This window comes from Lissotriton vulgaris, chromosome 9 (assembly GCF_964263255.1).
Source record: "Lissotriton vulgaris chromosome 9, aLisVul1.2, whole genome shotgun sequence".
NCBI classification, from domain to species: Eukaryota; Metazoa; Chordata; class Amphibia; order Caudata; family Salamandridae; genus Lissotriton; species Lissotriton vulgaris.
This window is the reverse complement of record NC_141697.1, coordinates 49,774,217-49,799,535: the sequence shown is the minus strand read 5'-3', so window position 1 is coordinate 49,799,535 and position 25,319 is coordinate 49,774,217. Positions and strand designations below refer to the sequence as shown.

Below are 25,319 nucleotides of genomic sequence, written 5' to 3'. Positions count from 1 at the left end.
CTGTGATCTCATCTCAGGTCTGGTAGCTTGCTGTTTGGGGGAGGTCCATTGGCCTCCTTACCAGGAGGCTGGTTTATCCCAGCAGAGGGGCCACCGGGATTGCCGGTTTCCTCGAGAGCACATCTCTGCCAGTGTACGGCGGGGAAGGTGCATAAGCCTTGCTTGCGGACTCGGGATGGTTTTGTTAGCTGGGACCACCTCAAAAATGGCTCATAGTTCTAGGAGGGCTTCTCATTTAGCCACTTTATGGCCTGAAAACCTGGTCTGTTTGTGAGCCTTTGTGTGTTCTATGATGTTGGTGTCAAAGGTCCCCCCTCAGGCCAGTAAAATGCGTGTGCTTTGTCGTTGGCGTACCACACAGGGCAGTGTTGTTATAACTTCTTAATCTGGGTGGGGAACCTCACTTGCATGTGGTCTAGTGGAGTCTGTATAATGGATTGGGGAATTTGTTTAAGGGTTTTGCAACTTTTGATTGTCTCGAGATTCTTTAAATATTTCTACTCTAATTGTGGGTAACTGTGTATACGGGATAGGACCAGAAAACACAAGCTACTGTGTACGAATCACTGACACAATTTCGACCTCCAAAATATCGACCTACAAGAATATCGAGTCAAAAATATCGAGGGCAAGAATATCGACATCCTATCTACAACATGGTAAGTACAAAAATATCGAAAAAATAATATAGATGTTAAAAATATCGATGTTAAAAATATCGTTTTTTTTTTACTTATAAATGTAACATAAAGTAAATTACACTAATAAATAAATTCTGCATAGTTAAAGGTATCTAATAATATTTAAAATTAATAAATATTACATATATAATAATAAAACATTATTTAAATATATACAGTAAATATATAATATATATGTACTGAACAATAAGTTGTAATATTTATTTTAGTAATTTATAAATTAATAACATATATTCTAAATTACAAATACATTTACAAGCATAAAACAATGACGTAAATAAAATGTAAAAAACATACAAAATTAAATATAATTTTAATATTTTTAAAATTAATTATATAAATCGTTGGATTGCGTAAGGGTAAAAATTACTATTCCCACTCCAGAGACTGCAACAGTAGGGAAAGCGCTGGATAGCGTAGGAGTATAAATTACTATTCCCACTCCAGAGAGTGCAACAGTATGGAAAGCGTTGGTTAGCGTAGGGGTACAATTTACTATTCCCACTCCAGAGAGTGCAACAGTAGGGAAAGCGTTGGATAGCGTAGGGGTAACAATTACTATTCCAACTCCAGAGAGTGCAACAGTAGGGAAAGCGTTGGATAGCGTAGGGGTACAATTTACTATTCACACTCCAGAGAGTGCAACAGTAGGGAAAGCGTTGGATAGCGTAGGGGTACAATTTACTATTCCTACTCCAGAGAGTGCAACAGTAGGGAAAGCATTGGATAGCGTAGGGGTAACAATTACTATTCCAACTCCAGAGAGTGCAACAGTAGGGAAAGCGTTGGATAGCGTAGGGGTACAATTTACTATTCCCACTCCAGAGAGTGCAACAGTAGGGAAAGCGTTGGATAGCGTAGGGGTAAAAATTAATATTCCCAATCCAGAGAGTGCAACAGTAGAGAAAGCGTTGGATAGCATAGGGGTAAAAATTACTATTCCCACTCCAGAGAGTGCAACAGTAGGGAAAACTTTGGATAGCGTAGGGGTAACAATTACTATTCCAACTCCAGAGAGTGCAACAGTAGGGAAAGCGTTGGATAGCGTAGGGGTACAATTTATTATTCCCACTCCAGAGAGTGCAACAGAAGGGAAAGCATTGGATAGCGTAGGGGTAAAAATTACTATTCCCACTCCAGAGAGTGCAACAGTAGAGAAAGTGTTGGATAGCATAGGGGTAAAAATTACTATTCCCACTCCAGAGAGTGCAACAGTAGGGAAAGCTTTGGATAGCGTAGGGGTAAAAATTACTATTCCCACTCCAGAGAGTGCAACAGTAGGGAAAGCGTTGGATAGTGTAGGGGTAAAAATTACTATTCCCACTCCAGAGAGTGCAACAGTAGGGAAAGCGTTGGATAGCGTAGGGGTAAAAATTACTATTCCCACTCCAGAGAGTGCAACAGTAGGGAAAGGGTTGGATAGCGTAGGAGTAAAAATTACTATTCCCACTCCAGAGAGTGCAACAGTAGGGAAAGCGTTGGATAGCGTAGGAGTAAAAATTACTATTCCCACTCCAGAGAGTGCAACAGTAGGGAAAGTGTTGGATAGCGTAGGAGTATAAATTACTATTCCCACTCCAGAGAGTGCAATAGTAGGGAAAGCGTTGGATAGCGTAGGGGTAAAAATTACTATTCCCACTCCAGAGAGTGCAACAGTAGGGAAAGTGTTGGAGAAGCATAGGGGTTAAAATAACATACTTATAAATAAAAAAAATGTTTTAGTAATAAAAATGTAAACTATTAAATAAATATAAACCATACACAATGCCTATACATAATTATTACAATCATGATTATTAAATTATATTTAGCCCAAATTAAATATTAAATAATACCAATGTATATTATTTAATGACCAATTATTAATTAATTATCAATTATATTATTAACAAAACAATTAATTTAAATACATTATTACTTAATTACATTTAAATTACTTCCCACCATATTCCCCTATTAACCCACTACCCGCAACAGAACACATTTATCTATTTATGAATTAATGAAAATTATTTACCAATTAATTAAAATTAATAACCAATTAATTATAATTCATTAGCAATTATTTCAAATTAATGTATAATTCCAACTAATTAATAAATAATTAAACATAATTAAATTACTTCCCACCCTATTCCCCTATAAACCCACAACCCACTACAAAACATATTTATCAATTAATGAATTAATTATATTTTATTTCCAATTAATTATAATTATTTAGCTATTAATGAAAATTAATTTATAACTCCTACTAATTAATAATTAATTAAACATAATTAAATTACTTCCCACCCTATTCCCCTATAAACACACAACCCGCTACAGAACATATTTATAAATTATTTAAAAATAATTTCCAAATAATTAAATTTAATTGGCAATTAATTAAAATTATTTTATAACTCCTACTAATTAATTATTAATTAAACATAATTAAATTACTTCCCACCCTATTCCCCTATAAACCCACAACCTGCTACAAAACAAATTTTTCAATTAATCAATTAATTAAAATTCATTTCCAATTAAATAAAATTAATTAGCAATTAATGAAAATTAACTTATAACTCCTACTAATTATTAATTATTTAAACATAATTAAATTACTTCCCACCGTATTCCCCTATAAGCCTACAACCCACTACAGAACATATTTATCAATTAATTAAAATTAATTTCCAATTAATAAAAATTAATTATCAATTAATTAAAATTATTTTATAACTCCTACTAATTATTAATTAATTAAACATAATTAAATTACTTCCCACCCTATTCCCCTATAAACCCAGTACCCGCTCCGGTACTAAAACATATAATTTGCTCATAAATACATTTATTAATATATAAAATTAATACACATATAATATTATTTATTTTAAATACGTAAGTAACACATATAACACATACATCATAAAATACAAAAAAATCATACAAATATTGATATTAGTGTCATCGATATTAGTGACATCGATATATATGCTATTGATATTACTAACTTCGATATTACTTACATCGATATAAATAATTTCGATATTACTTACCTTAGGGTCGATATTCTGTCCAACGATATTCTTGACATCGATATTCTATACCTTCGAAATTTATAACACGATATTTTGGTAGGTCGATATTTGCAACTCGATATTTTGACTGTGTACCACTGTGTACGAGATCTACAGATATGATGCATCAAAAAAAGGAATATTTAATAATATACAAAAACAAATGCATTGAAATAGTAACAGCCAGTAAAAAGTGCAATTGTTAATTCAGAACAGTGTGAGTTGATTTGTAGCAGCAAACTAGAAAACAAGAATATTCTGAATTGGAAAATATGGTTATTTCATAAACCATAGATATACTAACATGGCATAACATTTAAGCATGGAGCAATATTACAAAATTATTACACCTCCACAATATCAAATAAATGGAAAAAAATCTAAGAGCGACTAAAAGAGAATAGGTTAACAGAAAAAAGATTAGTTTTTACCAATCTTAGCCCCCCCCTCCTAGCGTCTACAGCACGAGGAGCGGGGATGCTCTGCATAACACGCAGGGCTAAGTGAGCCTGATAGTCTGTCACTGTTGGCACGGAGACAAACATAGCAATGATTTGTGAGGAGAAAAGGAAAATAACCTGACAAATATTTGCCCTCTGGCACAAGCTAAACCTTTTTCACCAAGATCAAAATTTTTCGCTAAAGTCTGAATTACACTCTATATCACACCCAGTGCCTGGCAGCCAGCTGGACAAGCACAAAAGAAAAAAACCCAGCTCTCTTGTCTTAGACACTGCTAATTGCAAAATCGACAATCCCTAAAAAAAACAATTTGAATAAAAAATAAGATCAAGGTGGGAGAAGTATATGACACCCAGGACCCATGGGTACCTCTGTACCATGCCCAGTGGTCCAAGTGATTCCCTACTGACACCCAGGGATAAAGCATACATCTGTACCATGCCCAAAGGTCCAACCAATTACCTAGTGATACCTAGGGATGGAGCGTACTTCTGTACAATGCCCAAAGGTCCAGGAGGCCCTTCAACTGACACTCAGAGACTAAGCATACCCTAGTACAGAGCTAGAATACTGATGTATAAATATGGATACACATAAATATCGAGGTAAAAATATTGTGGGTCATAAATATCGAGAAAAAAAATATCGTGGACAAGAATATCGATTGTCCGGTACATAATATCGATTATAAAAATATTGAAGTGTTAAATATTGTTTACAAAAATATAGTTGTTAAAAATATCGATTTATTATTTGTGTTATGTATTTTAACAATTGTTTGTATTTTTATTATATGTGTTAACATTTTAGTAGTTAATGTTTTTTTTAAATAAAATTTTGCATTTTTAGATTTGTAGCGGGTTGTGGGTTTAGGGAATAGGGTGGGAAGTTATTTAATTATATAGATTTTATTTATTATTTATAGTAGTTAATAAATTATTTTAAATTGAATTTTGTGTTTTTAGTTCTGCAGCGGGTTGTGGGTTTTAGGGGAATAGGGTGGGAAGTAATTTAATTATATGAAATTTATTGAATAATTTATATTTATTCATAATTGTATAATAGTGATGTTATTGAATTAAATGTGTACATTAATTAATTAATAATTGCATGCTAATTAGTTATTAATTAATTTAAATTAATCAATTATTAATTAATTATGATAATTGTTTAATTATTTTTAGGTGTGTGTTGTGGTGTTTATAGGTGTAAATGGTGAGAAGGTTGGGAAGTAATTTCTTTTTTATTGATGAATTATTAATTATTTGTTAATTAATTTGCATTAATTACTAATTATTAATTGTAACTGTGTACTTTTTAGGTGTGTATTGTGGATGTTATAGTGTTAAACAATGTGTAATTAATGAATGAATGTTTATTAACTTTTTTAATAACAATATATTTAAATTTCCATATTATTTATGTTAATAATGGAAATTAATTGTAATAAAAATGTTTTTTTTTTATTGATGTGGTATCCAGCACTTTCCCTACTGTTGCACTCACTGGAGTGGGCATAGTAATTTTTACTCCTACGCTATCTAACACTTTCCCTGATTTTCACTCACTGGAGTGGGAATAGTAATTTTTAACCCTCCACTATTCAACACTTTCCCTACTGTTGCACTCACTGGAGTGAGAATAGTAATTTTTACCCCTCCCCTATCCAACACTTTCCCTGATTTGCAATCACAGGAGTCGGAATAGTAATTTTTACCCCTCCGCAATTTAACACTTTCCCTACTGTTGCACTCACTGGAGTGGGATAGTAATTTTTACCCTTCCGCTATTCAGCACTTTTCCTGCTGTTGCACTCATTGGAGTGGGAATAATAATGTTTACCCCTCCGCTATCCAATACTTTCCCTGCTGTTGCACTCATTGGAGTGGGAATAGTCATTTTTACCCCTCCTCTATCCAATATTTTCCCTGCTATTGTAAATATTGTGTTGTGAAATGTAACCTTTATATTTTTTTTATAATCGTATAATGTGTTAATTAATTATAGGATGTTTTATTTTATTTTAAAATATTGAGATATGTATATATTTTATTTTTATATCATTTAAAATGTTTAGAAATTAAATAAACATAATAGTTAATCAAATGTATTTAAGTAAATATATATGTATATGTACACATTTTTGTGTAATTATCTTTTTTAAATTAAGTTTTATTGTATTTTGTTAAAATATATATTAATGTAATGTATTTTTATTAAAAATATTCATATTATTTAATATATTTTGTTTGTTATACATCTTTTTAAGTCGATATTTTTTACATCTATATTTTTTACTTTGATATTTTTGATTCAATATTATTGTAATTACCTGTTTAAGTATGAGTCAATATTTTTGTATTCAATATTTTTACATCAATATTTTTGTAAACTATATTTTTTATATCGATATTTCAACATGGAACCACATACCCTATGTCCCCCACAGTGGTCCCAAATAGTAGTGGTCACCTTCCACCTCCGTAGAGTGCTGACTAAGGAAAAAGAAAAAAATTACAGATGCTTGTCCTAATTTCCCACACGCAACCTACTGTGACTAAGGACCAGATGTAGGGGGTCATTAGGATGGTGGGCGGACTCAGTCAGCTGGAATGGCAGAAACCGGTCCTCGGAAGCTTGTTTCCGGTCCCGGGAAGGCATGGCTTGGCAGTTCGGGCTGGACTGTTCCCATGAGGCACAGGGTCAGACTGATTTGCATATGACCATGTCTGAACTGGGGTGGTGTGGAGTGCAAAAAAACGATGGATTTAGGCCCAGATCTCTGTACTGGGGTGAATGTATCACATTGTTCTGCATTCTGTCTGTCAACTGTGGTTTTTGCATTTGTCACCCCGAGTGGGATTGGTATGCTCAGACGTGAGTCCCATGCTCTCCACACCACTGGATTCAAGCAAGCCGGGCTGAAGACGGCTGGAATGCCAGAAACCGGTCCTCAGAAGCTTGTTTCCGGTCCAGGGAAGGCATGGCTTGGCAGTTCGGGCTGGACTGTTCCCATGAGGCACAGGATCAGACTGATTTGCATATGGCCATTTCTGAACTGGGGTGGTGTGGAGTGCAAAAAAACGATAGATTTAGGCCCAGATCTCTGTACTGGGGAGAATGTATGACATTGTTCTGCATTCTGTCCATCAACTGTGGTTTTTGCATTTGTCACCCCGAGTGGGATGGGTATGCTCAGACGTGAGTCCCATGCTCTCCACACCACTGGATTCAAGCAAGCCGGGCTGATGACGGCTGGAATGCAAGAAACCGGTCCTCGGAAGCTTGTTTCCGGTCCAGGGAAGGCATGGCTTGGCAGTTTGGAAGTGAAGACCGCATGCATTTCCGTGGCGGCATCGCTGCAACGGAAAGGAATCTAAAGAAGCCCATGTTAATATGGATGGCGGTGTCTGATAGACACCGCCACCATATTAAACATTTTCTGCCCTGGTGGCAAGGCGACCTGGGTGGAAAAGTGGCGGATGGTCTTTCTGTCCACCGCGGTCCCTCCCGCCATCCTAGTATGGTGGGGGGTCATTTAGGTGAGGATGGTGGGCAGATTGCCCCCACCAGGCCGGCGGTGGCTACCGCCAGCCTGGCGGGGGCAATCCACCCGCCATCCTAATGGGCTCCGTAGTCTCTTACTATGTGATGGCTATTCCTGGATGGATTACTTCCCTGTGGATGAAGCAGAACTTCTAGTCAATTTGGCATCTGCTCACCGATCTTGTTTGCGCAGATGTGAATCCGGTTGGGCCGGGGTCCTTTATTCGACAGCAGTCGAGCTCGGTGAACAGATATATCCTATGTGGCTCAACAAAATGTTGCTTGAATATAAATATACTTAAATGAATGAAATTTCAAGAGGCATTTAGCAAAACAGGAACAAGTTGGTTTTATTAAATGTAGTGGCCGGGAGAGATTCAACAGAGTTGCAACTGAAGAAAGTCTTTCCATGTACAAAGTTTTGGCTGACAATATATATATGTAGTGAGGTAAAATAGAAGCATTCTGAATTATTTGCATCTCAGTCATGAATACCAGTTTTAGTCATCTGATAAGAACACAGATGGCTCTCGACCTCGAGGAGAGCTAGTGTTGTCCAGTGTGTATGTGTCCAGATGTATTGTGTGGGGGGCGCGTGATCACTACCTATGGTGTGCATGTCATGTCCTGATTGGCTGAGTGTTTCTATCAACATGTGGCATTTAGCTTTGTGTGTATTTTGAAGAACGTGCGCTTTTGGCCAAACAGGCTTAATTGAGGCCAATTTCCTCTGACCTGTTCATGTTGCAATTGACTATCTGTGGGATCAACCAGGGTTTCCCTGTGAGCGTGTTTGTCTTTGGGCTAAGTGAGGCCCCACCTGTGACTTGCCGCTCGATAACTGTGGGTTGGGGTACCAGGGCCTGTCTAACCATATATCTCTGACTTGTGTTGTTGGTGATGTCACCTTGGGTGAATCCAACAGCAATGTTTTAAGTTCGTTAGAACTCTCTTGAATAATGCGGCAACCATTGTTATCTCTTTTACCAACATCCTCAATACTGTGCATACAGTTGTCATAGCGTATATTGATATTGTCTACACTGATTTTGACATAGTTTTGCTTATCTCGATCAGGGCATAAATTGACATGGTTTCCACTGGTATCGAAATTGCTATGCAGTAATGAAATATGACATACATTGACATTGTTTCTACCGGTGCGACACTGTTGTATGGGCATAGTTTATGGCATTCATTGACAATGCATTTATGGGTACTGTCATTGTTATATGGGCGTCAGTTATGGCATACGTTAACATTGCTTTTATTGCTATTGCTGTTGTCAGGCCTGCACACATCGTGGTACACATTGACATTGTATTCATCCATTCCAACATGGGCTTTATAATTTAATAATGAAAGAACATCTGTTAAGTAATTGTGGGCAGCAAAAGTTGCATCAATACCTGGTGGACCTGGGGGCAGTCTCTCCCCAAGAGTTGGGGAAGAAGGCTGATTATTGGTTAAGAACCAGAGGTTTCAAAACTTAGACATGATGGAGGTGACCAAACGAAAGAGGCCAAATATAACCTACCCGGAGAAGGAAATGGATCACTGTGAAAAAGATAAAAATAAAGAGGCCTCTATAGGCCTCCAAACACCTGTACAGGAGGGTGAGCCCCAAGACACCTAACAAAGCAAATGAGGGTACTAGGGTAAGAATTGGGACCACAAGGAGACTTGGTGAATTAAGTGTGACAAGAAAGGGCACCTAGACAAGGATTCTTGCTGCCCTAAAAACAACCCCAATAGTACACCTCCAGGGGTTGCAAGTGTAGCTTTTGAAGATAACTCCTAAGATGAGGAGATCCGCCTAGCTTTTAACTAAGAAGTGGACCCAAAAATTGAGCTGAAGATTCCAGAGGGGAGTAAACACTTCCACCACCTACTGGTGAATGGAATCCCAGGCTCTGCCCTGAGAGATACCTGTGCCAGTCACACTGGTGTGCATGACAGGCTGGTTTTCTCAGACCATTATATACCAGGTGAGACAAAAAGAGTAAAAGCTAACTCAGGGGAGGTTATTGTTAGTCCTGTGGCTCTAGTACCCTAGAAAAAGCTGGATCCCTTAGTTGGAGAAGGGTGGTAATCAGTAAAGACCCCCGCTCCTTGACTGTCTCCTTAGAAGTTACCATCCAAAAGTCGGTCTGAGTCAAAGAGAGTAATTACTTCTGTGCCAGTCCTTTTCCAAGGATTCTGGGGGTGGGGGGAGCTGAACCTGCAGCTAGTGCAAATAAACCCCAAAAGAAAAAGAACAAGAGAAAGGATAGGAAATGTGGGCAACGTTTAGCCAAAGATCATGTAAGCCAAGGAGATTCTACACCAGTAGGGGAGAACTTCAAAGTTGGCCCTAGTGCAGTCCCACCTGTCCCACATGGATTCCTGACTAATCAGGCTGCTGGTCAGCTTGATATGGTGGCTTCCCAACCGACAGAAGAGGGTGGAATAAGGGTATTTACTATAAGAGCCAGTAGCCCCCCACCCTAAAGCTGCAGACAGGCAACCTCCTGAACCCAAAGAAGCCTTTAAGGTAGTTCCTTTACCTGTCAGTGAAGAGCTAAGGATGTGGTTCTGGGCACTGACAGCTGCCATTGGCCTCTGCCGGGTGTTAGCATCTAATAATACACCTTATAATACAGCCGCAGTTATCTTCGGTGCAGGACTGACCCTAATGCAGCACACATAGAAAGAGCAAATCATCTTTAAAGGTGGCTTATGTGTAAGAAGGTATCCCTTCCAGCACATGAACAATCATTCCCTGCAACTCAGGCACCCTTGCACTATGGCACAAGCATGTCTGTGTGGCGCTAGTCAGAAATTTGTAGCGCCAACACAAGGGAAAACACAGGCATGGGCCATATTCTTGTGAATACGGTGCATCCCTGCAGTTTTTAAGTGACACAGCACAGTGCTGCAAAATTTGCCTCCACCATTTCCTTGTAAACATACCCAATCTTCTCTCGAATTGTTTCAGTGACAGCCCTCTCTACCACTAGACACCTCACTTTGATTTGTTTCAATGACAGCCCTCTCTACCACTAGACAGCTCCCTTTGAGTTGCTTCAGTAACAGCTCTCTCTGCCACGAGACAGCTCCCTTTGATTTGTTTCAGCAACAGGTCTCTTTACCACGAGACAGCTCCCTTCCAGCTGTTGCAGTAACTGTCCTTTCTCCCACTAGACAGTTCTCCTTGTCTTGGTTGCCTTAGCTGTTCTCTTTACTGCTATAATGCTCGCTTTGTATTGTGTCGCAGCACTCTTCGGTGCTAGAAAGATCCCTTTGACTCATATGCAGTAACATCACCTCTAACACGAGACAGTTCTCTATGAATTACAAGCAGGGGCTGTTCTCGTTACTATGAGAAAGTTCCCTTTGACTTGTAAAAGCTGTTAACCCTCTTCAGTGTTACACAGCTCTCTTTTAAATCCCTGGAGTCGCAGTATTCTCCGGTACTAGACAGCAACCCTTTGATATGTGCAGTGCAGCAATGCTCTCATGCACACGACCGACATCTTTTAATAGAGTAGCCAAGCGGCCTTCTTAGGTACCAGAATGTTTCCTTTGTATTATAAACTGAACTTCCACAGTTCTCTTCAGGACCAGGCATCCCTCTTTTAATGATAAACGATGACAGTCTTATGTAATAAAGCTAGAGCTTTGGCCTAGAGTAATGAACAGCAAACTATAATTCCAACATTCTCTCCATCTTATTTTCCATTCCCTTCACTACTACAACCCCCTTTGAATTGGAGAGTACAGCGGTTATCTCTAGTGCTAAATATATTTGTCAGATATTTTTAGTAAAGCCCCCTTTGAAAGATCGGGTCTATGGTAGCAGGCACTATGGAAAAGGGGGCCACCTCAAAGTAGGCTGCACAATGGGACTTTCTGGTAAGTCTGGAGACCCCCAAGCAAGGGATGGGGTTGCCAGTGCCTCAGGACCATTGGAGCACAGCTGAATCATTGTTACCCAGGCTGGGTGGGCTGGGTGCAGAGAAGATAGGTCAGTCGGGCTCTGTGTGCCAAGATGGTCCTCGCAGTCAGGAGCAGGCAAGATGCAAGGACGATTCTGGGACAGCTGAGCCATTCACAGAACAGGTTTCTGGAGTCTCAACGTCCCTCGACAGGTGCTTGCTTTCTGCGCAGTTGGAGTCTGGATTGGTCTCTTCATCTCGTTGTCAGTTGAAGTGGTCTGGTATGTCCTTTCACTTGGTAGGGGACAGATCTAACTCTCTGGAGCTGATGTACAATTCTGGTCTGGTTGCTGCGGATGTATGACGTTACAACGCATACTTTTACTCCGCATACCATTACAACGCGGTATTTACAACGCATACCATTACAACGCATAGCGCTTTGAGGTGCTGGATAGTGGTAAGTATAATTTACTATTCTAACTCCAGTCCCCGTGGACCCTAGGGAAGGTGTTGGATAGTAAATTATACTTATTCCCTATCCTAGAGCGCCCCCCAGCGCAATGCATTGTAATGGTATGCGTTGTAAAAGATGCGTTGTAGTGGTAGTGCGGAGTAAAAGATGCGTTGTAACGGGTGTATACCGTTGCTGCATCGGCATTGCTGGTGAGCGACAAGTCGGAAGGCAAACTGTGTGGGATCGGTGCCTGCGCGATGCAGGGGAGTAATTTTTCTTCTCCAAAGGAGATCTCCGGTGATTGGCGAGGGACTGGAAGCCCCACAGCAGCAGGATGAGACAGCACATCATAATGAGTCATTGAGACATCAGGCAGCATTTCACACCAAAATTCAGCAGCAGGTCCTCTGTACTCGGATGAGCAGCTCTTCTTTGTCTGTGTGGCCTTCCTGCATGGGAACGTGTGAAGAACCTCCGCCCAGAGCAGGCATTGTTCCTGGCCTCAGAGAATGAAGGCTCTCACCTCATGAGGTCAGAATCATGACCCCAGGAGTCACTGGAACACTTTTTGGGGCTCTCTTCCTTACGATTGTCAAATTTGTAGACCCAAGGATTCCTTTGTCTGTGATACACACAGGGATGTGTGCCATGTCGACTCTTCAGTTTATCTGCATCAAGACACGCAGCCTGTAATGGCAGTGTGTATGATCTAGGTTGGCACAAATTGTGCTTCAGCCCTATAGTACCCTCTTCAGTATCAATTCCCTAGGTACCAAAGGTACCAGTTACAGGGGACTTATATGGATGCTGAAGTTGTACCAATTGTGGTACAGTTTTGTGAAAGAGCTCGTGCACTGGGAACCTGCTTAGCGGGACCCTGTGCTATTTCAGCTGAAATCACATAATGTTCCATGCAAAAGGTAGTGGCTAACCATGTAAAAAGAGGCCCTTTACTGCATGTGTGTAATGTAGGCATCCTATTTAGCAGACTACAGCTACCTTTGAATTGTACACTGTAGCTTTCCTCTTTGGTGCTACACAGCTCTCTTTGACGTGTGTAATGTATCTGTCCCCTTCAGTGCGGCACAGCTTCCTTTGAAGTGTGTAATGTAGCTGTACTCTTTACTGCACAGCTTCCTTTGATCTGTGTAATGTATAACCCTGGGCGGAGCTGGCGGAGCAGCACTACGCTGAGGTCCACGCAGTTTGGGACCAACTCGGTGGAAACTCCGCTCCGTTCGCCACCCGCTTCCAACCCCCTAGGAAGAATTACATTGAATATACTTTAAAGGTAAAGAAAGAAACACTTACCTTGACTGCAGCATCCCCAGGCTGCCGTCCTCCTATACCTCACTCTCACGATAATCTGCGCATGCGTGTGCGCCCGCGCATTTCTCGTGTGCCCACGCATGTGCATTTCTCTTGAGGAATGCGCATGCCCGGACGTGCGCATGATAGAGCGCGCAGTTCACCCGGGTCACAAATTTCTTACACGCACTGGGCCCCGGCGTGCATTTGATTTCAATCAGTGATTCTCGTGAACCGGGTGAGATCCTGGCACGCTACTATGAGTAATCAATGGTTTCAGGATTACCTCTGCTTACCATGCACCTGACTTACCGCAGGCACAAACTTACGATGGACCTAGAGCTAAAAGGGAAAATAGTAGACAGGACCTTAAAACATTTCTTTGCGTCCATATATTTTATCCACTTTTCTGTAAAATGACCACAGACACCTGATGAAGTTTAACACTTTATATGAAAATTCAAAAAGAAGATGCCAAGACAATAAGCGATATGCAGAACACTATGTCAAACATTAATATCAACACCAATAGGTAACTTTGCACGAAGAAAATCACGACCATTAAGATATATGGGAAAACTAGAGGTGGGGTTTGGCATAGAACTAATCACTGCAATTTTATACTAAGACAAGAGTTGTGGAGGGACCTAAAACATGTACTTATCCTTATCACTTAAGACTATTCTTACTAAGTTCACTGCAAACCACTAAAGGAAAGGGAAAAATGGGAACAAGCTATTATTTATGACAAAGTCAATGAGCTCCTAAAGGAGGGGGGGAGAGAAGGAACCCAACTAAATCAGACACATATACTGGATGTTTCAACGGCAATAGAGCAATATCACAGGTAGAATGCTTTTATAGATTATACGAAAGAGCGAGAGAGAGAGAGAGAGAAAACAAGATACAAAGAATACGCAAACCCACAGACAATATTTACCTAATTCAGATTTGAGACCAACCCTGGCCACGGGTCAGTTGAGAAGACGGGGACAAGGACCCTCAGAAAAGGCACACCAGAATGCGAACAGGTACAACCCACGGACAGATCAGGACAGGATACCCCTCAGGTTCGGGTCAAAGGACTGGGCCTCCCAGGGAAACGACCAACACCCACAGCTTCGGACAGCAACGCCTGCGTTACCCCTTTCTGCAAGTAATCCGCCAGAAACCCCGATTGGATTTTTGAATCTCCCAGCAAAGTGCTTCGCCAGCACTTAGGAATTTCCACCCCTTAGGAGCTTGTGGAAAGTACGGACAAAGTGCTCCGCAGCACTTTCAGATTGAGCACCTATTGAGATCGTAGGGTCAGTGACAGGTCTGCTACTCGGACAAGTCGGACAATTTCCATAAGCCAAACTAGAGTAGTTATACCATTTTGGGGTCCCTCAGACCACCCACTAATGTTGCAAGTGACAGTTTCCCATATTTTGATTGGTCAGGAGAGGTGGTGCGATCATTACCACCTCCTAAAATTCAGCTTTCCCAGATTTAATATTCAGGTTTGCATACCCGCCCCCCGGGTTCACGTTCCCATCCATAGAGTACAACAGAAAATATGAGCGCATAAGACGGTTGCAACAAAGTCTGTTAAATTCAAGGTGATTGTCCACATTGTGTGCTGGGTTCTCAGGCGCATTTTGCTTCAGGAGCCAGCTGGCTTGGTTCAGCTTCTGCGCAGTCGAGTTTCTCCCAGGTCACATGGCAAAACCCAGAGGAGTTTCAAAGATGGTGTAGCTTAAGAACTCCCAGCCCCAAAAGACGCGGTACATGAAAAGTAAGCGAAAACAAATTAATATCACATCCAGAATGATCACACTGTATACCATAAAAAATCTTATCCAACCCTTACTTTATAATGACTATAGCATTAAAGTTTAGTGCGAAAAGATAGATAGGCTAAAGCAGCAGCAATAGCAGAGAGCATGGTGAGAGTCAAGCGGCCATTTTAGTAATAGTGCGCATGTGCACAGAACTCCCTCCAGAATGCGAGTGCGTCACATCACATGGGTATGACCGACGCATGCGCAGACTGAATTTCAGCGAAGCAGCCATTTTCCTTAGTGCAAGCTTCGTTAATATGAAAAAGACATACAGGCAAGCATCCGGGGACACCCGCGTGTTTGGAAAAAAACGTGTAATAAACGACAACAATGATTTTTAGTAATATTATACATTTGGCGAGGTTCTTGTACGGGGCAAGGCGCTTCACGTGCAAATCCTTGCTCCATCAATCCCCTCTTTGATGATATTTACTATCATCACTACATAATGGAAACAGATGCCAACTTTTTCTCATTCATCCACATCACTCATTTCAATTTCAATAAATTTATTGTTCAGTTTTCTTTCAGCTTCTCTATGAGAGTGGTGATTTTTCGCCTTTTTATAGATTGTATTCTTTACCTCTTCTAATTCCAGTTCATCAATATTTCTTTTCACCCCTCTCTGATTTACTGTGTATTTCCTTTTGCACTTCTGACATTTGCAGCAGACAAAAATAATCAATATAATTATACCTATCACAACTATTGGCATCAATATTTTCCACAACAGGTTTCTACCTAGGTTAGCAAACCAACTACCTATAGAGGAGAGACCTCCAGTCAGTCTTGTCCAGGCACTGTCAACCTCCAATGGTTTGAGTTCCTTTTCCAAATTAGTTATGTTCTTCACATATTGTTTTAATTCGATACTTTTATCTGGAATGTAAGTGCAACAATGTTGCGCCTTCAGCATTCTACAGACTCCGCCCTCTTTTGCTAATAGGGTGTCAAGGGCAAGACGGTTTTGTAAAACCATTGATCTGATCGCAACCATTTCAGTATTGACCAGCGGGAATCCAGCAGCAGTGTCCGTTGATAACCGGTCCACTACTGTAGACAATTTGCAGATTCTATGGGTGTTCAGAACTACCCCCATTCCAGGTATCAGTGCACTGAAAATATCACCTATAACTTCACCTACACTTTCGCGCTTACTACGCACTAAGCCATTAGTTTCTTCATCGCTTCCAGCTGCATTATTCACATGGTATATTTTCGGGAAAACAATGCCAAAGTAGCAGCTTCCATACCAGTGATCCGGCAATTTGAAATAAGCCTTGTTCCCACATATATAATATATTCCGGGAAACACAGGTTCTGACCCATTTTTGAAACCCCAACCTCCAATTACCTTGTAATTATGTTCACACTCGCTGGAACCGATGAATTCATTGTTATAGTACTCTGTCTTTTCCCTATGGATACAAAGTTTCCCCTTTCGTTCAAAATCCAGTAACAAGGCAGGATTAGCTTCGCCTTGCGAGGTGTTATCCATGTGTTCAGCCCACCTAGGGACTCTATCTTTTTCGTCATTTGCTTTCTTTTGAAACTTTTCTCTCCTTCTGTCTGCCATCTTTATGAACATCTTTTCCTGCTCTTGCAGAGAGCAGGTCAGATTAGATTCTCTTGCTTCATTTAAATCTATATTACCTATAGTCAGAAAATATTCTCCCATATAACGGGTCACGTCACTTTTAGTATGTACACGGTTCAAGTGTTTTCTAACAGGAAGTTCAGAAAAAACTACGTCATCATTTGAATAATAGTATTGCAAGGTGCTTCTATAGAACAAGCTAGCTAAAATACTACAGGAAATTCCATAGGTTAACGGTAGGTGGTGATATGTCACACCTTCAGCTACTGAGGTAGGTAGCTTCATGCAGACATAACAGTCTTCTATTTCCATAGCTTCTACATAATGCACTAACAAGTTAGCAAAAACATTTAGGTGTGTTCTGTTTTTCATTTTGTGAAAATGTAGTCCATCCTCATCTGATGCTTCTAAGTTAGGTCGTGTGTGTGTCGAGCCTACTAGTTTGTCGCGTCTTTCTAAGCTTCGTGGTGTTTCTGCAGTCGGGTCAGCCCCTACGTCTACTGCCTCAGGTTCAGTAGGGGAAAGGTTAGGATTCTTACTTATCATAAACGGTAAGAAGATTGTTAGTCCTATCCATATTATTATTAGCACAGCTACGCTACATAAGCATACTTTACAGCAAGTTTTTAGACACCCACATCTGGATCTCCCAGAGACACTCGGATCAGACATTTTAGCTTACAGGTGGCTTTCGCTGCCCCTCTTCGTTTCTTTGCACCCAAGGCTCACTTCTGGGTTTTTTTTCAAGGAGGGTCTTCGTCAGAGCTTCGATCAGCAATGGACTCGTCTTCACTGTTGCCACTATGGTGTGGTTCGTCTATTTCTTCCAACACATAGTAAGTCCACTCAGGGCTTCGATACCGTTTGCTCTGTTTCTTTATTCTGTCGCTCTTTCTCAGCGATTTTCCTTGGGCTGTCCTTCTTTCACTTTGAGCCCTTTTTCGGTCTTTGTCGTTTTCTGTGACTGTCTTCAGTCTGAGCCTCAGTCTTTTTACGTATCGGGGTGCACTTCTGCCTCCTTTCCTCCCAGTAGTTGAGGAAACTTGCCCTTCTTCGTGCACTCTTTTTATTTTTTGTTGTGGCACATCTGTTTCCCTACCTGACTGGCTAGTTCCAGGTCTTTCATCTATCTCTTCTGCCTGGTCCCTAGTCTGACCCTGCTCAGATTCAAACCGCACTTTCTTTTTCTGTTTAGTTGGTTTTATTTCTGGTGTCTGAGCACATTGATCTATTTCTATCTGTTCCTGTTCATGCGCTTCGACCTCTTCGTTTTCTTCTGCATGAACGTCAGCTCTAATTACTATTTGTCCCTTTCCAGACTCAGGAGTTCCAGGAGGAGTCTCGATGCCTTGATCTGACCCTACTTGGCCTACTTCCTGATCAGGTGTGACGTGATTCTCGGAGACCTGATCTGCTTCGTCTATTTCTAGCTCACCTGGACTATCCCACTCACTGTCTAAGTAGGAATACTTCCTGGTTCGTATCGGATCATGAACCGGGTCGTCGGCGGGATACCATTCAACGTCTCGACTGGTGCTCGGCAGTTCGATGTCAGCTAGTTCTGGACTCTCCTCATCGGAAGCCTCATCAGCTGAGCTGCCTTCAGCTACAGTCGCGTCTTCTCCAGCTACCCGCTTCGTGTGGCTGGCGTGGATCCACTTCGGTACACCAGCACACTTTACAGCAGTGGTAGTGACGAGGATCACTTGTCGTGGCTTTCCCCACCTGGGTTTCAGGCAACTGCTCCGGGTGTGTTTCTTTAATGCCACCCAATCTCCTGGATGCAAGTTGTGTGCTGGAGTCTTTGGCCACTCGTCTTCTGTCTCTCCAATCTGCTGAGAGAGAGAACGCACTTGGTCACCCAGCTGCTTGCAGTATTCTAGCACCATATCATCAGAAATGCTTAGCAGTTTGTGTCCGGGTACCCATGCCTGCCGCATCACTCTTCCCATCAACACTTCATGGGGACTCAGGCCAGTCTTTCGGTTCGGGATACTTCTCAAACTCATCAGCACAAGGGGTAAAGCCTCTATCCAGTTCATTTTTGTGGAATCACACATTTTCCCCAACCTGGACTTCAGGGTGCCGTTTATTTGTTCCACTACTCCAGAAGCCTCTGGATGGTAGGCACAATGTAGTCTTTTCTTCATTTTGAATGCTTTACAGAGTTCTTCTAGCACATCGTTGGCAAAATGCCCACCTTGGTCCGTTTCGATAGTCTCTGGGATTCCATACCTAGGTATCAACTCCCTGAGCAACAGCTTAGCTGTAGTTAGGGCATCAATTTTCTTTGCTGGGTAAGCCTCCACCCACCTGGAGAACAGACAAACTATGACTAGGATATATCTATATCCCTTGCAATTTGGCATGGTTACAAAGTCTGCCTGCATTCTTACAAAGGGACCTACTGCCTTCCCAATTGTACTCTGTTTTACTACAGTCTTTTTTCCTGCATTAAATTGCTGACACACTAGGCACCTCTGGCAAAACCTTTCCGCCTGGTTCCTGAACTTTGAGTTACAGAACACCTGTTCAAACACCCGACACATAGCGTCTCTTCCCATATGTGTTGGTTCATGTATCATTCTGACCATGGGGTCTACCAAGCTATCAGGCAGTACAGGCACCCCAGCCGGATTTACCACCACACCATCCTCTCTCAACTTGCATTCATTTGCTGCCCACCTGCCTTTCTCTTGCCTGTCTGTTGCCTGTTGCAACTCCTTTAGTTCTTCCCACGTTGACACATTCTCAAACAACATAAGTTGGCAGCTGTTTCCACTCCACAATGCAATTTGGAGAGACATTTGATGTCGGGCACAAAACTGTGCCATTTGGTCAGCGTATCTATTACCGGCGGTCACATCATCATTTCCTGATCTGTGAGCCGCACACTTGACCACAGCCAATTCTTTGGGCAATTGGATAGCTTCCAGTAAGTTATGCACCACTTTTCCATTTCTGATAGGGGTGCCGGAGGAAGTCATGAATTCTCTTTGCAACCACAACTGGCCGAAGTCATGAACAACCCCGTAACAATACTGGCTGTCGGTGTATACAGTTATTCTTTTGTTCTTACCCCTCTTACAGGCTCTGGTTAACGCGATGAGCTCTGCCACTTGTGCAGATTTCACCTCGCTTAGGTATGATGCCTCTATGGTCTTCGTCAATGTAACCACAGCATAGGCAGCACTCAGGCCCCCATTCTCATGTCTTAAACATGAGCCATCCACGAACATTGTCTCATCCCCATCAAGTAATGCTATTTCACGAATGTCTGGACGGGGCTTTGTACTGAACTCAGTCAGATCAATGCAATTATGGTCCCCTTCTTCTTCTGATTCTACATCCAGGGGGACAGGTAACAGTGTCGCTGGGTTTAGGACATTGCACCGGGAGATGGTGACGTTTTCAGCACCAATCAGGATTCTTTCATACTTAGTCAGCCGACTAGGTGTGAGGTACTGGGTCTTAGTTCTAGTTAGCAGGATTACAACAGAATGAGGAACATATACAGTGACGTGATGTCCCATGACAATGTTCTCACTCTGTTCCAGACTGACACAAGTAGCAGCAACTGCCTTCAGACACCCCGGTAATCCAGCAGCCACCGGATCTAGGGTGGCCGAAAAATAGGCCACTGGGCGTCTAACTAATCCGTGCTCCTGAGTCAGAACTGAAAGAGCACAATTTTCTCTGGTGTCACAGAATAGTTCAAAAGATTTAGAGTAGTCCGGCATACCTAATGCAGGAGCGGTACATAGGCAATTTCTCAATGTTACCCACGCATTCATGCTTTCACTGTCCCAGCTGACGGGGTCTTCTACTCCTTTCTTGGTCATGTTTATCAGGGGCCTGGCCAGTGCAGCAAATCCTACAATCCATTGTCTACAGTAACCCACAACTCCTAGAAACATTCTCACTTCTTTCTGAGTTTTGGGCAGTTCCATCGCTCTAATTATTTTGATTCTTTCAGTAGTTACTTTCCTGATTCTTTTTTCTATCTGGTGCCCCAGATACTTCACTGAGTTTTTACAAAACTGCAATTTGTCAGGCGACACTTTATGTCCTCCCTTTCCTAGGTGATTCAGCAAGGCAATGGTGTCAGTGACACAGTCAGTTTGGGTTTTAGATGCCACTAACAGGTCATCTATGTACTGCACCAGAACAGACTCTCTTGGTAGCACTAGGGATTCAAGGCACTTTTTCAATATCTGGTTGAAAATCGATGGACTCTCGGTGTACCCCTGAGGGACACGATTCCAGACATAGATATGGCTGTCGAATTCAAAACTGAAAAGGAATTTGCTTTCTGGATGTAATGGGATGGAAAAGAATGCGTGGCACAGATCAATGACAGTGAACCATTCTGCATTCCAGGGAATCTGATAAAGAATTACTGCAGGGTTGGGTACAATAGGACAGCAAGGTACAACAATTTGGTTTACCTTGCGCAGATCCTGCACTACCCTGTACTTCCCACTAGGCTTTTTGATCCCAATGATAGGCGAGTTACAGGGGCTGCTCATCACTTCTTCTATGATTTCGGCTTCGAGCAGCCGGGTAATTTCAGTCGCCACTCCTGCTTTCACTTCTGCACTCATCTTATACTGTCTGGTTTTGGGGTATATAGCATTCGTTTTTATTGTTATTTTAACTGGGTCCACATTTGCCATCAGGCCTACATCTTTTCCTGTGAAATCCCACACTTCTGGTACTACTCTTAACTGAAGCTCTTCAGGTAAATCTTCAATTGTCAAAGTCTTAATATCAGCATCTTGTCTAACTAACATCAGTTTGTATAGGCCATCTTCATCGGGGGTCTGAATTTCGACACCATTTGGTGTGCAGAAAATGGTACAACGCATCTTGCACAACAAATCACGTCCTAGCAGGTTTACGGGACTGGAATCACAGACCACAAATCTGTGCATTTCCTTGAAATTTCCTATAGAAATTTCCATTGGTTCGGTTACTGGAGTACTTATTATTTGATTTGAGACTCCCACTACTTGGATTGCTTCTCCCGAGAGGGGTAGGTTAGGAACATCCACTGTTCTTACAGTAGATCTGGTAGCACCAGTGTCCAACAGAAAGGTGACATCTTTTCCTTCAACCTTTCCTTCAATGTATGGTCCAGTCTGGTCTACCGGTAAGGAGGCGCCAAGCACACACTCCTCATCCTCCCCTCTCAGGCCCCGTCAATCTTGATCTTCACAAAGGAAGGTATCATTTAACAAATACTGTGGAATGACTGCGTTTCTTTCATTCTCGACTTCCCATGCTTCCGCCCTTTCATTCTGCTGACCCTGATTCTTAAAATTCTGTCTAGGAGCGCGAGGCACTGGGGGTAGCTTTACCTGTTGCTGGTTCTTTCTCGTCCCCTCTTTCGGCACCTGTGGATTTAAACCATTTACAGGGGCATTACCGGCCTGCAGGTGTGGACACTCGTCTCTCCAATGCCCTATCTGGCCGCACCCATGGCACGGGAATTTCTTCATGGCTTCTTCTCTACTCATTTTAGTGCGGGGCTTCCCTCCTCCCCCAGCAGTGGCATTCTGAGCATTATTATCAGAAGTCAATCTACTTAACTGCTTTTCCTGCTGTTCGGCTAATTTCACCTGTGCCCACATTACCTTCTCCTTGAGGGCCTTCCTTTTGTTTTCGATTTCATCTTCGCAATATTTTGCATATTTCAGGACAGCATCTATTGGTTCTCCCTGCCAACTGATTTTATTGTCTCTAATCCATTGGGAAATTTCAGGCCTTAATCCTAGCACAAACCTGTAACTGAAATGTGTCATGTCTTTCAGGTCCACATTGTCGATACCGCTGTATGTTTTAAACACTTGCAGTAGCCTTTCATAATAGGAGTGAACAGTTTCATCACGTTCTTGGGTGGTTCTATCTATTCGGGTCCAATCTGTTTCCTTTGCGGGAACCTTTTTCTTAAGGTACTGTATGACCTGGTCATATTTCCTCATTACATCAGGTGAGGGAGCTCCGGTTTTCTCATCTCTGGGATATTCATCATTAGGCCAATCAATTTCTATTTTACATTCGGTCCATAGATCTACAGGGACCACAATGTCGAAAAACCCATCCAGGTCTTTCAGCAGACATTTCTGAACTTTTATGAAGCGTTCTACCTGCCTGTACCAGTCAACTGGCTTCTCCCGTAATTTCGGGAAGTCATTGGTAAATGACACAATATCCTGTCGGGACCAAGGGACATGAACATATTTTCCTCCCGGGACCTCCCTCATGGGGCACAATTTTTCGGCTGGTGTTACTTCCTTTAATAAGAATTCCGAAGTCACTGATCCAGCCCTGCTGCTTTCCTTTTTCTTTGCCCACCGGGTTCTCCACTTCCCCACCTCGCCCCACTTCTGCAGGAGTTTCAACAATTCTTTTACTTGGATCTGTTTTCCCATTACATTCAGGCTTTCTAAATCTTTGTCTGAAAAATCCACTCTGTAAGGTTTCTGAAGGATTTTGGAGCGACTAACATCTATTCCCATTTCTTCTGCTGTATCCATTATCTTTTCATGGAGCGACCTAGCGTTCCGGGTCAGATATTTACTGATAAACAGCAACTCTTCTTCGTTATACGAGCTTAGGCGCTCAACTCCTACATTTCCAGCCATCATTTCTTCTATTTCTATTCTCAATTTATATATTTCCAATGCTTTAGGTTGGGGAGTGGCCTCCTTCTCTAGCTCCTTTGTCCATCTGTCCAATTCTTCAGGGGAAACTAAAGTGGCACTCCTAATTCCCGTTGCACTTTCAATTCCCACCTCCTTTGGTCTGGGCTGACTTCTAGTCCCTATTACACTGGCCCTTGATTCCCTTATGGGCAGATCCATCAAACTCCCAGATTCACACTCACTCTCTTGATCTTCATCTATGAATATCTCCTTTTTCGAGGTCAGAATGCTAGAAGTAGGCAGCATCGAGGGGAGAACAGGAGGCTGGGGACTGGTCATGTCATTTCTATACAGTGGGATAGCTGGACCAATAGTTACTGGAATAGTCAAGGAATCGGGATGGGGCTGCATTTGGGTAATGGTTCGAATTAACTCATCTCGCTGTTTAGTCAGGACCTCTCTCTCTTTTTCTCCTAATACCTTTCCAGTAGATTTGTCATGCAATACCTGGGGTACTAAGGACGGATAAATATTCGGAGCGGTCGGAGTGACCAGTCGCGGAGGATCTTCTCCGAATGGCTGATAATTCGGGACTGTGGGTTTGGGTCTGCAAAACCCGTCCCTTTCACTGGTTTTACTGTTTGTCCCGGTTCCATCTGTATCACTATCCCTCCTACATCTGGGATACTTTGCAAAGGGATTTCGAGAGGGCACAGGTTCTGAGTCTGCATCATAGGGAGGTGGATTTTTCATTAGCAAATCTTCCAAGTGGTCATCATCCAAGTCCCCCATAGGAGCTAGGTGATGGGTCTTTTCTTTGCATTTTCCTTTCCTTTCCTCAACCACCCCCATCATCGGGAACAGCCCTTCAGTTATCATAGACTGCCTCCACTGTTTCATTTTCTGCTCTTTAGTTGGCGTTGGAAGCTTAGGATACCATTTACTCACTCCCTTATCCATCCTTGGTTTATCTCGCTCTGCAGCCTCAATCTCCCATTCCTCCAGAGCTTCGTACTGGGTCAACCTAGGTCTAGGGTGCAATTCATTCATGCGGGTCCTTAAGTTAAACAGGATCCGACCATTAAAAGTACCTTCAACAGGGAATGCTAAAACTCCGTCATCTACTGTATATTTTGCCCAATTTTCTAACCAGACACAAGTGTGATACCCTTTATCAAACATCATGAAAGAAGCAGGGGTATTCGGCGGGGGAATGAGCACACCTTCCCTCGTTCTAATGGGCTTGTCGGCTTTGAAAAAATTCTTTATTTTGTCAGAAAAAGACAATTTCCTCTTTATTCCGTACATCATGTGTGGTCTACCTCGCATAAGCTGATCCTTATAAAATCCTAGGTACTTTGGATTCGGTATAAAATCTGGATACCACATATAATCTTCGGGACTCTCTTTGAACTCGGCTTGATCAATTTTGTTTACCTTTGTGCTTCCAATGCTAGCGCGACTTCTATTTCGCACTACCCAATCAGGTCAGTTAATACAAAAATTCTTAGCCAATGGGTGCGCGGCCTTTTCGCGAGACAGAGTCTCACTCTGCGGCACTCACCCCTCCTTCACAAATTCAGCTTCACTACACGCCCGCTGTCTTGACCAATACCAGCGCGGCACGGAGTGACGTCAGAGCAGCTCTCCGACTGACTCCCTCCTTTACAAGGTAACGGAAACTTTTAACTTTTCCTAAAGTGCGATTGAAAAACTTAGTTACCAACACACAACGTCTGCCACTATGTCTGAGTGTTCTAAAAAGATAGAAAAACTTCCTTTCACTGCAAGTA

At 41.9% G+C, this 25,319-nt stretch overlaps 1 protein-coding gene across 1 annotated transcript in view; it reads left to right on the top strand.

Annotated features, from left to right (window-relative positions):
* GJD2 (gap junction protein delta 2) overlaps positions 1-25,319 on the top strand; it is a 77,342-nt gene that overhangs the window by 37,385 nt on the left and 14,638 nt on the right. The window lies entirely within an intron of this gene.